The sequence below is a fragment of the Solanum tuberosum genome, unplaced genomic scaffold (assembly GCF_000226075.1).
Source record: "Solanum tuberosum cultivar DM 1-3 516 R44 unplaced genomic scaffold, SolTub_3.0 scf00005, whole genome shotgun sequence".
In the NCBI taxonomy this organism is placed as follows: domain Eukaryota; kingdom Viridiplantae; phylum Streptophyta; class Magnoliopsida; order Solanales; family Solanaceae; genus Solanum; species Solanum tuberosum.
The window spans coordinates 1034607-1049517 of NW_006238931.1; positions in this window are offsets into that span (position 1 = coordinate 1034607).

Genomic DNA, 14911 nt, shown 5'->3' on the forward strand with positions numbered 1-14911 from the left:
TTAGTTGAAGTACTTAAAAACAAGACTAGTTTCATAATTAAAAATGATAGTCATCAAACGTTGCTGAAGAATTCCCAAGAAGCTGGAAATCCTGAACCAAAATTCTACATAGTATAGACTATAAGGATAAAATCCCTAAACAATAGAACTAAAGAGAGTCTAAGTCTAGAAAATGGACTACAAAAATAAGACGAAACCATGACAACCCGAAAGAAGTAGCTCACCCTTGGATTCAGTTGACTCTACGAGTACAATTGTTACACCCTAAAAGCTATTTAGCATAGATCAACCCTTGGAAAGATCAGAAAGACCAAAATTTACAAATTGGGTTTGTATGGACCCTTTCACAATTTGTGAAGGGAACCACAGGCCGTGATGTGATTCGTATACCACAACTCATAATTTGGAAAATTTCTAAGAGAGTTTCAGAAACTATTCAATGGACCGTGGAAGCTTTAACATGTCGTGGATCTATCCATAAATCAATTGTTTAAAACCTTGGCAACTATGTCATTCACGGACACTTTTACGGCCCGTGGATCGATCTAAGGACCATCAAAGCATTCATAGAATGACTTTTAGGAACCCATAAATTTCTGCCTTATACGGACACGTTCACTGTCTGTTGAGTGTTGTAGGAACCATAAAAGTGTCCATAAAAAAGAGCTCCATCAGTATTTAAATCTGGGTTATTTTGGTCTTTTCCTACTCTTTTTAAATCCTATACTACATCGTTTTGACCTATTCTAAGTGGGATTAACTGATTCCTAATGACTCTAACCTCTTATTCTCTCTTAACTCCTCAAAACCAAAGTTTCTTCTCTCTCAAGTTTTCTCTTAAGCAAGAACTAGGGATCTTTTCATGACCAACTACCTCTAATCCTCAAGACCCCCTCAGAATCAAGTACTCTTTGTTAGCCTCACCTTTAGTCACCTTGTCTCGAATAATATACAATTTTTCATCCTCAAATTGCCTTTCCTGAATCTTCTTAATTAAGGAAGATCGGGCCCTCAAAAAGGCAAGAACACTGCCATCCTTAGAAATTTGTAACTGCACAAAGTTGTTGGCTAGCCTCTCGACATCTCTAGCCAATGGTCGCTCCTCAACTCAGATGGATGCAACACTTCCCATGCTAGAAGACTTCCTACTAAATGCATCTGCTACCATATTTACCTTGCACGAGTGGTACATAATGGTCATAGTATAGTCCTTGAACAAATCAAGCCACCTATGCGGCTTCAAATTAAGATCCCTCTAACAAAATATGTACTGAAGGGTCCTATGATCAGTGAAAACGTAACAATGCACATCAAACAAGTAATGACACCACAACTTAAGCACAAATACCACCTCCGCCAACTCTAAGTCATGGGTGAGATGGTGTTTCTCATGAGTCTTCAACTGCCTAGAAGCATATGCAATAACCTCTCCCTTTTATATCAATGCACCACCTAAGCCAACTCCCAAAGCATCACAGTACACAGTAAAACCCACACCCTTCTTGGGTAGAGTCAGAACTAGAGTTAAAGTCAACAAAGTCTTAAGCTTTTGAAAGCTCGACTCAGACACATCGAACCACTAGAAACCCACACTCTTCTGAGTCAATTTAGTTAATGAGGATGCAATGGAAGATAAACCCCGCACAAACCTCTTATAGTAGCCATCCAATATCGCAGAACTACGAAACAAGGTAGGAGAAGTTGGCCTTGTCCAACCTCTAAATGCCTCAATCTTGGCTCGATGCACTTTAATACCCTAATTGGACATTATGTTTCCCAAGAATTCCATCAATTCAAGCCAAAACTCACACTTGGAGAATTTCGCATATAACTTCTCATATCTCAACCTCTTAAGCATTGTCCTCAAATGGCGAACATAATCAACCTCACTCTTGGAATACACAAATATTTCCTCAATGAACACAATCACAAAATATCAAGATACATATGAAATACCCTATTCATCAACTCCGTGAATGTTGTTGGGGTACTAGTCAGTAGAAAAGACATCACCAAAAACTCATAATGGCCATATCGAGTCAGAAATGTTGTCTTAGGGACATCTGATGCCGTAATCCCTAATTGATGATAACCCGATCTCAAATCTATCTTGGAGAAAAACACTATTCCTTGAAGTTGATCAAACAAATTATCAATGTGTGGAAGAAGTTAGTTATTCTTAATAGTCACCTTGTTGAACTTTCTATAATCAATGCACATCCGCATAACCATCTTTCTTCTTCACGTATAGAACCAGTGCACCCCAAGGTAATACATTAGAGAGAATAAACCCCCGACTCAACAAATCCTATAACTGATCCTTTAATTCATTCAACTTTGCTATTTCATATGATAAGGAGGAATATAGATGGGCTTAGTGGCCATCTTTATATCAATAGTAAAGTCGATATCTCTATTGGGGGACACCTGGAAGGTAAGAAGGAAATATATTCTAAAACTCTCGAGGTACTACAATAGAATCTATAAAAGGTTGTTCAATACTAGTATCTTAAATGAATGCTAAGTAAGACAACCACCCTATATAAATCAATCACTGGGTATGAAGGAAGGAAATAACCTTGCAAGGATAAGAACCAAAGGCACCAACTATCTGTAATGGATCACCACTAACCATGGGGCCCGCCAGTGGTTGTCCCATCAAACCATTAAAAATTTGTACCTGATGTTGATCTAGGGTATGAGCTCTTACTCTAGCATGAGAAACCTGTGGTGTGCCTTTCATACACTCACTCCCAGTAAAACCCTCAAGTACACCCAAAACTCTAAGCAAGGTGTCGTGAAGTAAAGGCGCAACAACATACTTTGGAGAAACCTCATCCCCTGTAGTATGAATCTCTAGCTTCAGCGAGATAACTCTGAGATGATTTCTTGATGGTGCCACTCATTGGGCACAACCTCCCCCCTCGCATGAGTTCGACCTCTACCCCTAGCCAGTGTCTTAGTAACCTGCTCGGAGATTGCCTCCCTTCCTCTACCAACAGTAGTAGTGCGCGTCCTAGCCATCATACAAAAGAGCACGCGATAACTCATTACTAGAGAAAATAACCACACATGATGAGAATGAATGAACAAAAGGAAGTTTCCTATCAGTCTTCATAGGCTAAGCAATAGATATCTCCTTACTGATGCTCAAGATTGTAACAAACTTGGCTTGTACATATGTCAGACCTATGAAACCTTGGCTCTGAATACCATTTGTCACGACTCAAATAATGGGCGTGTTTGTACATGTCTTATCCTACCAAAAAAGGTCATCCTAAATAACCCTCAATATGCGTAAAAGAGGAAATAAGAGAACTCACGAACCAAACATAACATAAGCACTGTAGAAAACATAACACAAAAAATTTCCAAATCCTGGTGTGTGTACAGCCACTAAGTATTACAATAGATTCCAAGATAACATAATTTTAAATGTCTACAATACTAGAATAGTAGAAAGACATAATCAAGAATATGTTACGACTGTTGGGATGACAAAAAGCTACCTCAAAAACTCCAAAACTAAGCCTCGAACAAATATGTATGAGTAATGATCAAGACGGTCTATGATCGTAACGTACAAAAGTATAGAAAGCAAGGAAGTGAGTACCAACACAACAATGGTACACAACAAACATCCCAAACTAACCATAAGTCATGTAATACTGAACACAAGTACCCTGACAGACCATCAGAACCTCCACAAATACTACCACTGCACAAAGAGTAAAACCAACCTATCCTAACGATTTCACAAGTCACAAATATAAGATAGCACATGCAGTACACAGTAATCCTCATATCAAAATCTCCATATATCACAAACTTCCATATCCAAATCACCACAAATCGTAGAAACTCACTAACAAGGTTAAATAATGATGATCAGGTGCAATGTAATGTAATAAAAATATCATATAGAGTGATGCATGTCTGCCTTATTGATACACACCCGTTATATCGAAACACAGGACCCATGAGGGATAGATCAGTCCATACACTTACCACGACGTGTGGAGCATCAGTCGAATAGTATGAACCATGGCGTGTGGCGCATCAGTCGAATAGTTACAACCACGGCATATTACACGTCCTTGGATAATGGTACATCTATTTTGTTTCTCTTTTTCAACACAACATGTGTCATAAAACCAATACAAGTAAGCATTTTCATATGCAATATTAGAGGATAATAAATTCCACATCAATAACCATTCACACATAATCATGGCACAACAGCAAAACTAGGTCAATCTAACAGTCAAGTCGCTCGGCACATCACAAATTATCATATCAACAAGTTCATTATTTTTATTTCCCCGTGATAATTATCAATACTTTGAAAATCAATCAACAATAATTACAATACAAGAGGACCTTTATTATTTCCCATCACTCCCAACACATAACAACAAAAATAAGGTTCAAATATGCTTAACGAAAGGTCATAGAAATCTTCTTGCCTTAAAAAAGAACCAATCAACTTGGCACTTGAATCTTTCCTCTACAACGAGTCTCTAAATCCACATAATCTAATCAAATAAAGCATTCCCATAGAAAATTATGAACATCCATAACCATAAAGCTAATTTTTGAAATCGGGTCCAAATTGATAGAAAGGTCAATCTCTAGGGAAAAGGTAATTCTAGAAAATTCATAGTAATTCATAATACCCAATTTGGAAAACACAAGTGAAATAATATGTGAAAAATGAGCTAAAAACATACTCAAAACCTTAATTCACTTAAATACCAAGTTTATGAAAAGTCTCTAAAGCTTGAATTCAAAAACAAAGATTTGTCGATAAAAATGTGAATCAAATGAAGGATGGGAGACAAAATTAACTACCCTAATGTTTAAACTCAAAAAACCTCTTTGAGATTGCCCACACCGAGCACTGAAGGTTCAAAAACGGAAAATGGAAAATACTCTAATTTTTTACCCAAGCCAGATGATCATAAAGAGGAATATAATTGTCAACACATTATTAACTTTCACGATTGCAACATATCTCACGTGATCGTGATACTCAGGAACCATAATGCTACACATTCACAATACCCTTCTCACGATCGGGAAGTATAGGAAAGTTACAACTACTCAATCACAAGGAAGGCCCACACAATCAGGAAGAGGTGTTCATCATAAACTAGATACATCTGCAACAGCAAAACACCGAAGAACTAAAATTCTTAGAATGAACTCTCGGGATTTGTTTGGACTCATGAGAATAAAGACTAGATATTCTACCCTACTATATTCGATGTTCCATACCTAATGGAACCATTGAAACATGGATTTGAGGTCCCCTTTATTTGGTACCCATTAAAGCCACAACACATGTTAAAACCACAATTAATTAACTTTCACCCAAAAGCACCAAAATGCCCTTGGTACCTATAAAAATAAATCAAGACCTCACCTAGTCTTAAAATTATCTCTTGAATCTAATGAAATTTATTGAAATCCAATCTGAGCATTTGAACTCTGAACATTGACTGAAGTCAATTCTAGGCATAAATTCACGTAAACTTTCAACTCAAGAGATCAATTAACCATAAAGACTCTGAAACTGAAACTGAAATACTCTTAGAACAAATTTCACATTTCAGAGTTGATATAACTCACAAAATTCCATCTTCAGACTCGTAGCTCTATATATTGACTAAAGTCACTTATATCAACTTCAGTAACTTTAAAACTCTAAAACTTCCAAAAGTCACAACTTTGTTATCTTGATACAAAACTAACCTCATAAACTGATCCCACATGACTCTGGCAACAATTGAGAGGGGTAAAATGGAAATTTTCCAAATATGACCTTCAGGTCATCATAGTTCCAAGCTTCAAATCTCCATTCCAAAAATCAAGCCAAGGTTTCTACTCCATGTATGTGGTATTTCATCAATGGGTATCCCTTCACCCTAGTGTTTCTACGATCTTCATGGGTTTTCATTGCAAATCATTTTTCTTTATGATCAGTTCCTAATTACTTGATTTCAAGTATATTTCTATTGTTTCAATGATAATTTTATGAACTATAGCATGCAAGTATTTTCATGACTTAGAATTATGCTATTTCAGATGCATGTATCACATTATAATATTTTCATGAACTAAATGCTTTTAGATAAAGTATCTTCCAAATTATTTTTAGAAATCATGATATAAGGTGCTTTCGGATAAAGTATATCTCAATATAATTTGAGTTGTCATGATTTATTAGCTACTCATTATGTATCAGTTATCAGTATGATTCAGTATTATCATATTATTATTGTTTCTAGATTATACAAGTTTTTATTAGGAGTATACTTAGCACAAAGCGACCTTAGGTATGAAGGTTTTGATTCAGCATCTGTAGAACTTTAGTAGTAGATTCTAAGTCCCTGAACTATGTGTTATCATATGATTTATCTCAGATATATATTATCTAGTGGATCCACTTTTAGCTCAATTATCAGGTCCCTTATGATGGAAAGTATTGGACACCCTCTTTTTGGTGTGAGGAAAGTACATTGAACTCAAAGTAGTATATCACATAGTTTATGTTGGTTTGGGTATATCCCAAAATCAGATATTCAGTTATTGCATGACCTTGTACTATGTATTTCACATTAGTATATCTCAGCTTCTTATTATATTACTTGGTCATTGCATCAGCTTATCTTACAAATATATCATATTTAATTTTTATTTTTATTATGTATACTCCCCATACTCAGTACATTAAGGACCCATTTGGTAGGCAGTATTAAATAAATAGTTTGTGGATTAAAATTTGATCCATCTAATACATTGTTTGGTTACTTAATTTAATTCAATCCATGGATTACTTATCCACCATATGTGGTCTTATATTATCCCTAGAGAATGGAGGGATAACTAATCCAAGGTTTTCTAAACATTTGATAAGACCCCTAAATTATAACACCTCGACTTTTCAAAATATCTAAATTAACTCGTACTTTAGTGGAAAGACAAAGAGGGTGAGTAAAACATTAAGAATGATGTAGTATGTCATATTTTAAGTGTTCAAGGATTGTATCTCAAGTTTTGAAGTAAGGTAAGTCGCAAAATAAAAGTTGGCGAAAGTTATCGTAAGTTTCTTTTTAAAGATTTCTCTTAAATTTGGGTCAAATATCTCGGAAGTTATATCCCAATATATGAAGATTTTTGGGGCCCACGACCCATTAAATCAAAGTTCTACGAGTCTAGTTTCCAACGCATCAAACGGTTTGTTCATACAACTTCAGAATAGAGAGATATTCACATTTTTGCGAGACTGCGCAAGCAGGCACGTGAGGTGGGTCCCCTAAGTTGGTGGAAGCTTATTAGATAGCATCTTCTTCATTTTTCTTCATTAAAACTCGAAAGAAACCCACGAAAATCAGAGAAATTCTCCTGAAATCATCCTTGGGTGTTTATAATCTCTTCTTGTCTCCTTATCAAAAATTTCCCTACTTCATGAGCTCATCGTTTTGGTATAGTTTTCATCGTGAATTTATCAGTGTAGCTCCGTGGAGGCTGTGGTAGCAGAGTTTTTTCAGTGGTCTGATTTTATTGAAGTGTTCTCGGCGTGTAAAGAAAGGTAGGAACCATATTTTATTAGTTAATGGATACCTTAGGTCTTGGATAGTAATTTACGATAGGAATCTGTATCTGTTGTCATAGTAATTCTTGTCCTTAATTACTAATTGATTTTACCTTTTTTTAGTGTTGTAGTGGTGCGGACATAGGTATTTTCAGCATAAATTATAATGGAAAGGGTATGTTAAGGCTATTCCCTTCGTTTGACATATTTCCTTAGAGCATAGGAGGGATATAGTAGGGTAGTTAATGTTGGTGATCTTGTAAATGTAATTGTGAATCGTTGGCTGATTGAGTGGTATAAACCCTCATTATAGGGACTCACAATCTATTGAGAGCGACCCTGAGTTAGGAACAAATTGGAAACTATATCTATATATAATGTTTATACCTAAATTGTTCAACTTTAGCTTATTCAATTGTTTACTGTCGCCCTTGGGGATATTGTGGTTAGCAGAACAGCTATGAACTGCCTATGGGGATATGATGTTGTCTAATAGGACTATGTTATTGCCTAAGAGGGCTATGTGTTGCCCATGGGGTTATATTGATGCCAATGAGTGTTATGTGTTGCCTAGGGGTCTATTTTGACGCCAAAGAGGGCTTTTTTTTGCCTACAGGGTGATGGGATGTAAAAGAGGGTTACGTGCAGCCCACAGAGCTATGATGTTGCCGAAGAGGGATATGTGCTACCTATGGGGCTATATCATTGATAAAAAGGGCTATGTGACTTCTTACAAAGACAAAGGGCTACCGATAGGGTTATGTAGATTAATTTGACACATTCTGGGCTTATGGGGGCCTAGATATATGGTATGTTGTTTGTACCTACCGAGTTTATGGGGACTTGCTTAGGTTGATGTTTGATCATTGTTGTATTTTTTAGATTTAGTAGTGGGTTAGCATGCTTGTCTAAATTTGATTTCCTTACCTAATTGCTTTTGGTATATTATGATACTTACTCATTTAGTCTATAGCCTTTCATACTCTATACATTATTTTGTACTGACGCCCCATTGCCTGGGGCGCTGCAATCATATATGCAGGACCCAATAGACGACCCAATAGACCTCCTCAGTAACAGGATTGACTTCTATCTGGTTGGCTAGCCCCTTTCCTTTAGAGCTGCCAGAGTTAGGAGGTTTGTTAGCTTTTGTTGTATATATTTTTATGGGTAGGCTGCCTGTCCCACTAATCTTTACTACTTTTAGAGGCTTGCAGACTAGTGTGTGTGGTGTAAAACTACGTTATGGCCATGCGGTCCTAGTTTGTTGGTTTGATGATGTTTACTAGCTGTTTGATGTATTGAATTGATATATACCTGCTTTCAGTTTCGCTATAGAGATCATGGTGGCCTCGACGGCCTAATCAGGACTTCTGTGCTAGTTGGCTAATTCTCTATATGAACTCTTAGGAGTACCTATTTACTTTATAGATCTGTTGACAGGGGCATTGCCGGCCGAGGACTTAATTTTAAGCCGAGATATACTTATTTGTTTTCTTGATTGCATTTTCCTGCCATGCGCTAGTAGTAAATGGTTCGGTAGGGTCGGCTCGGGCACAAGTTCTGGCATTAGGAGCAAGTTGTTCCCCTTGAGTTTGGGGTGCAACAAACTTGGTATAAGAGCAACGTCGTATCCTAGGGTTGAGGTTTCTGGCTTATAATTGATATTTGTATGCAGATAGAGATGGCTGACACCAGATAGACCACAGCTAGCCAGGGGCTAGAAAAAGCTGCAAGCGAGGGACCTGGCAAGGTACCACAGGTGGAGGTATCTCATTGTGAGACCCAGGGGGAGACATTTTCTCAGCCCCCTATAGCATCTCCACCGCTTCAGGAGCCTCCTAGGGCTAGAGGACTTCCGGCTCCACCAGCAATACCAGCTCTAGTTCTTCATATTCCATTTGATTTGGATTTCAAGAGTGCAGTATGTATGTTAGAACAATTAATAGCTGCACAGCGCCAACCAGTTGCGCCAGATGTTGTAGGACCTTCTGAAAGGCCCGAAAGTTTGAGAGTTCGTGAATTTGTTGCCTTGAATTCACCACTGTTTACAGGGACAGATCATAGAGAGGATCCTTAGCAGTTTGTTGATCAGCTTTATAGGATCTTTAGAGTCATGCATGCCCCAGCGACTGAGTCATCTGAGTTAGCAGCATTTCGATTGCGTGATGTTGCAATATTTTGGTACAAAAGCTGGGAGACATCTAGGGGAAAAGATGCATCTCTACCCACTTGGGATAGCTTTGCAGAAGCTTTCATAGATCACTATTTGTCTCGAGAGATTAAGGATGGCTGGATGGACCAGTTTCTAAACCTTCAATAGGGCAGCATGAGTGTCCGAGAGTACGGGCTGAGGTTTTATTCATTGGCTAGATACCCACCAACATTTGTTGATAAGATACATGACGGGGTGCGTAGATTTGTGGGCGGGCTTGACTCAGACTCTATCGACGCTTGTTCTACCACTGCAGTAAATGATAATATGGATATCTCACGAATTCACGCCTTTGCACAAGGCATAGAGGATTGCCAACATATACAGTATATGACTGAGATGGTCTATAGAGAGACAGAAGAGGCATAGGCCCGTTGGGTCACATAGAGATTCTCAGGGTGGTCCTAGACCTCGATATTATAGTAGGCCATCTAGACCTATACCACATCAGTTCCATGGTAGTAGATTTGATCGTCAGGGATAGTTAGGCCCAGGTGAGGGTTCACGAGCATCAGGCTCTCAGCAGCAGAGAGGCTCATGCAGGGTTCTACAGGTTGTTATTCTTATGGACAAGAGGGGCATGGGTGGAGAAACTTCCCGACCATAGGTCACGGTAGTACAGGTCAGTAGTAGGTTCCTCTTCATCAGCACAGTCTACAGGGCATAGACCCCAAACTTCAGCAGATAGAGGTAGAGGCGGAGGCAGAGAGGGAGCATCTAGTTTTGGTAGTTGATAAAACCGTGCATATTCACTAGCCGGCCGATAGGACATAGAGTCATCGCCTAATGTTGTGACAGGTACATTGATTGTTTGCTCCCATTGTGTTTATTCTTTGATAGATCATGGATCTACTCTGTCTTATATTACGCCATTTACTGTGCGGAAGTTATGTATAGTAGCAGAGTCATTAGATCAACCCTTTATTATATCTACAGCAGTTGGTGAGTCTATTATTGCCAGGAGAGTCTATCGAGATTGCACGATTGAAATTATTGACCGTCAGACCTCTGTCGATCTCGTAGAGTTAGAGATGCTCGATTTCGACGTCATCATGGGTATGGACTATTAGAGTCTTGTTATGCTAATGTTGAGTGTCAGACAAAGATTGATAGATTCCACTTTCCAGGAGAGGTAGTTCCGGAATGGAAAGGCTATACAGCAACCCCGAAAAGTAGGTTTATTTCCTATCTTAAGGTAAGGAGGATGATGACTAGGGGTTGTATTTAGCATCTTGTTCATGATATAGATGCAGAATCACCGACTCTTCAGTCTATTCCAGTAGTTAATGAGTTTCAAGATGCATTTCCAGACGAGCTCCCTGATATCCCTCTAGAACATGAAATTGATTTTGCTATTGATATGCTACCAGGTACATAACCCATATCCGTCCCTCCTTATAGAATGGCTCTTGCTGAGCTAAAGGAGTTGAAGGATCAGCTGAAAGACTTGATGGATAAAGGCTTTATTAGACCTAGTGCTTCACCATGGGGTGCGCTAGTGTTTTTCGTGAGGAAGAAAGATGGCTCACAAAGAATGTGTATTGATTATCGACAGCTGAATAAGGCGACTATAAAGAAGAAGTATCCCCTTCCAAGGATCGATGACTTCTTTGATCAGTTACAACGTGTTGAGTGCTTCTCAAAGATTCATTTAAGATTAGTGTACCACCAGATACGAGTTCAGGAGAAAAACGTTCCAAAGACAACTTTTAGAACCAGATATGGACACTTTGAGTTCTTGGTAATGTCTTTTGGATTAACTAATGCCCCAGCAGTGTTCATGGACCTGATGAATAGTGTATTCAGGCCATATCTAGACTTGTTTGTGATTGTATTTATTGATGATATTTTGGTGTATTCACGTTCAAAAGCTGAGCATTTAAATCATCTGCGAGCAGTCCTTCAGATTCTTCGAGATCAAGAACTTTATGCATAGTTTTCTAAGTGTGAGTTCTAGTTGAACTCTATAGCTTTCTTAGGCCATATTGTATCAGATACAGGCATTGCGGCTGATACATAAACGATTGAGGCCGTAAGAACTTGGCCTAGACCTATGACTCCGACTGAGGTTCTTAGTTTGTTAGGGTTAGTTGGTTATTATAGAAGGTTTGTAGAGAGGTTTTCTTCACTTTCAGCACCATTGGCGAAGCTGACTAAAAAAATAGCTAAGTTCCAGTGGACTGAGGAATGTGAGCATTGTTTCTAGGAGCTGAAAGACAGGTTGACATCAACACCAGTTCTAGCATTGCTAGAGGGTTTAGAAGGCTATGCGGTGTACTGTGCAGCTTTTGGTGTTGGGTTGGGATGTGTTCTAATGCAGAATGGTAAGGTTATTGCATATGCTTCAAGGCAGTTGAGAAAGTATGAGAAGAACTATCCGACCCACGATTTAGAGTTGGCTACAGTTGTGCATGCGTTAAAGATTTGGAGACATTATTTGTATGGCATTGCATGTTGACATCTTCACAGATCATAAAACCCTTCAATATATCTTTAGACAGAAAGAGTTGAATCTGCAATAGCATCGATGGCTTGAGTTACTCAAAAACTATGACGTGGATATTTTATATCATCTAGGAAAGGAAAATGTGGTAGTCGATGCCCTGAGTCGAATATCTATGGGTAGTTTATCCTATTTAAGTGTTGAGAAGCATGAGCTAGCACGGGACCTTCATCATTTAGCTAGCTTGGGAGTCAGATTGTTAGAGGCAGACGATAGTGGAGTCACAATTCAGCACACAACTGTATCATCTCTAGTTGTGGAGGTAAATGCACGGCAACCGGAGGATCCTAGCTTAGAGCAACTCAGAGACAAGGCTTAGGATCAACAGTATGTAGCATTTGATATAGCAGGAGATGGAGCCCTCAGTTATAGTGGTCGATTGTGTGTTCTGGATGTTGCAGGTCTTCGACATTTAGATTATGGAAGAGGCACATCATCCGTTATTCTATACTCCCTGGTTCGACGAAGATGTACCATGATATTAAGGAGATCTATTGGTGGAACGGGATGAAGAAGGATGTTACTGAGTTTGTGGCACATTGTCCTAACTGCCAACAGGTGAAAGTTGAGCACCAAAATCCCGCTCGGCTAGTCTAGGAGATGGCCATTCCTTTGTGGAAGTGGGAAGCAATTAATATGGATTTTGTTGTAGGGTTACCTCGATCGCGTTTTAAGTTAGACTCTATTTGGGTAATTATTGATAGACTAACAAAATCAGCCCATTTCTTACTAGTCAAGACTACTTTCACAGCTGAACATTATGCAGGGCTTTACATCCGAGAGATTGTTAGGTTACACGACGTTCCAATATCTATTATCTCAGATTGAGGAGCATAATTTACAATTAAATTCTGGAAGTCCTTCCAGAAAGGACCGGGGACACGTGTTAATCTTAGTACAACTTTTCACCCTAAGACAAATGGTAGGCTGAGCGCACAATTTTTACACTAGAGGATATGTTACGGGCATGCACGCTAGACTTCAAGGGAAGTTGGGATGAACACTTACCTCTTATTGAGTTCGCATACAATAATAGTTATCATTCCAGCATTGGGATGGCACCTTATGAGGCTTTGTATGGGAGAAAATGTAGGGCCCCCATTGGATGGTTTGAGGTAGGTGAGTCAGGGTTGATTGGACCCGACTTAGTACAGCAGACAGTTGATCAGTTTAAGCTCATTCGAGAGAGGTTGCTAACAGCTCAAAGCCGACATAAGTCATACTCAGATGTGCGACAAAGGGACTTAGAGTTTTGTGTCGATGACTGGGTATTCTTAAAAGTTTCGCCTATGAAGAGTGTCATGAGATTTGGCAAAAAAGGCAAGCTTAGTCCAAGATTCATTGGGCCATATCGGATCCTTCGGAGGGTAGGACAGGTGGCTTATGAGTTAGAATTGCCTTCGGGTCTAGAATATGTTCATCCATTTTTTTATGTATCAATGCTACGGAAGTGCATATGAGACCCTTCTCGAGTTGTCCCAGTTGAGGATGTTCAGATCACATAGATTTTTTCTTACGAGGAAACTCCAATTGCCATATTAGATCGACAGGTCCATAAATTGTGGACCAAGGATGTGGTTTCGGTTAAAGTATTGTGGAGAAACAAGAATAGAAAAGATGTGACCTGGGAAGCTGAGGATGGCATGTGGTCCAAATATCCTCACTTGTTTCATACCCTAGGGTGATAGCATATCAGTTTATATTAGTGAAGTAAGGTAAGATACCTATATAATTTTTTATATTATTTCTTATTATTATGGTTGTTGTCGTTGTATTTTCGCTCGCACTATTATTGCAGAGCTATAGTGCTTAGCTATTTATGTCGTCCTGTGAGACGCCTAGGTTAGAAAGAATATAGACATACTTGCATATTCACGAGACTGCACAAGAAGGCACGTGAGGTGGGTCCTCTAAGTCGGTGGAAGCTTATAAGATAGCATCTTCTTTATTTTTCTTCATTAAAACTCGAAAGAAACCCACGAAAATTAGAGAAATTCTCCTCAAATCATCCTTGGGTGTTCATAATCTCTTATTGGCTCCTTATCAAACATTGCCCTACTTCACGAGTTCGTCGTTCAAGTATAGTTTTCATGGTGAATTGATCAGTGTAGCTCCGTGGAGGCTGTGGCACCAGAATTTTTTCAATGGTTTGATTTTATTTATGTGTTCTGGGTGTGTAAAGAAAGGTAGGAACCATCTTTTATTAGTTTATGGATACCTTAGGTATTGGATAGTAATTTACGATAGGAATCTCTATCGATTGTCGTAGTAATTCTTGTTCTTAAGTACTGATTGATTTTACCTTTTTTTTAGTGTTGTAGTGGTGCGTACTGAGGTATTTCACCATAAATTATAAAGGAAAAGGTATGTTAAGTCTATTCCCTTCGTTCGGCATATTTCCTTAGAGCTTGGGAGTGATATAATAGGGTAGTTAATGTTGGTGATCTTAAAGATGTAATTGTGAATGCTTGGCTGATTGAGTGGTTATAAACCCTTATTATAGGGACTCCTAATCTGTTAAGAACAACCCTTATTTAGGAACGACTTGGAAACTATATCTATATATATTGTTTATAGCTAAATTGCTCACCTTTAG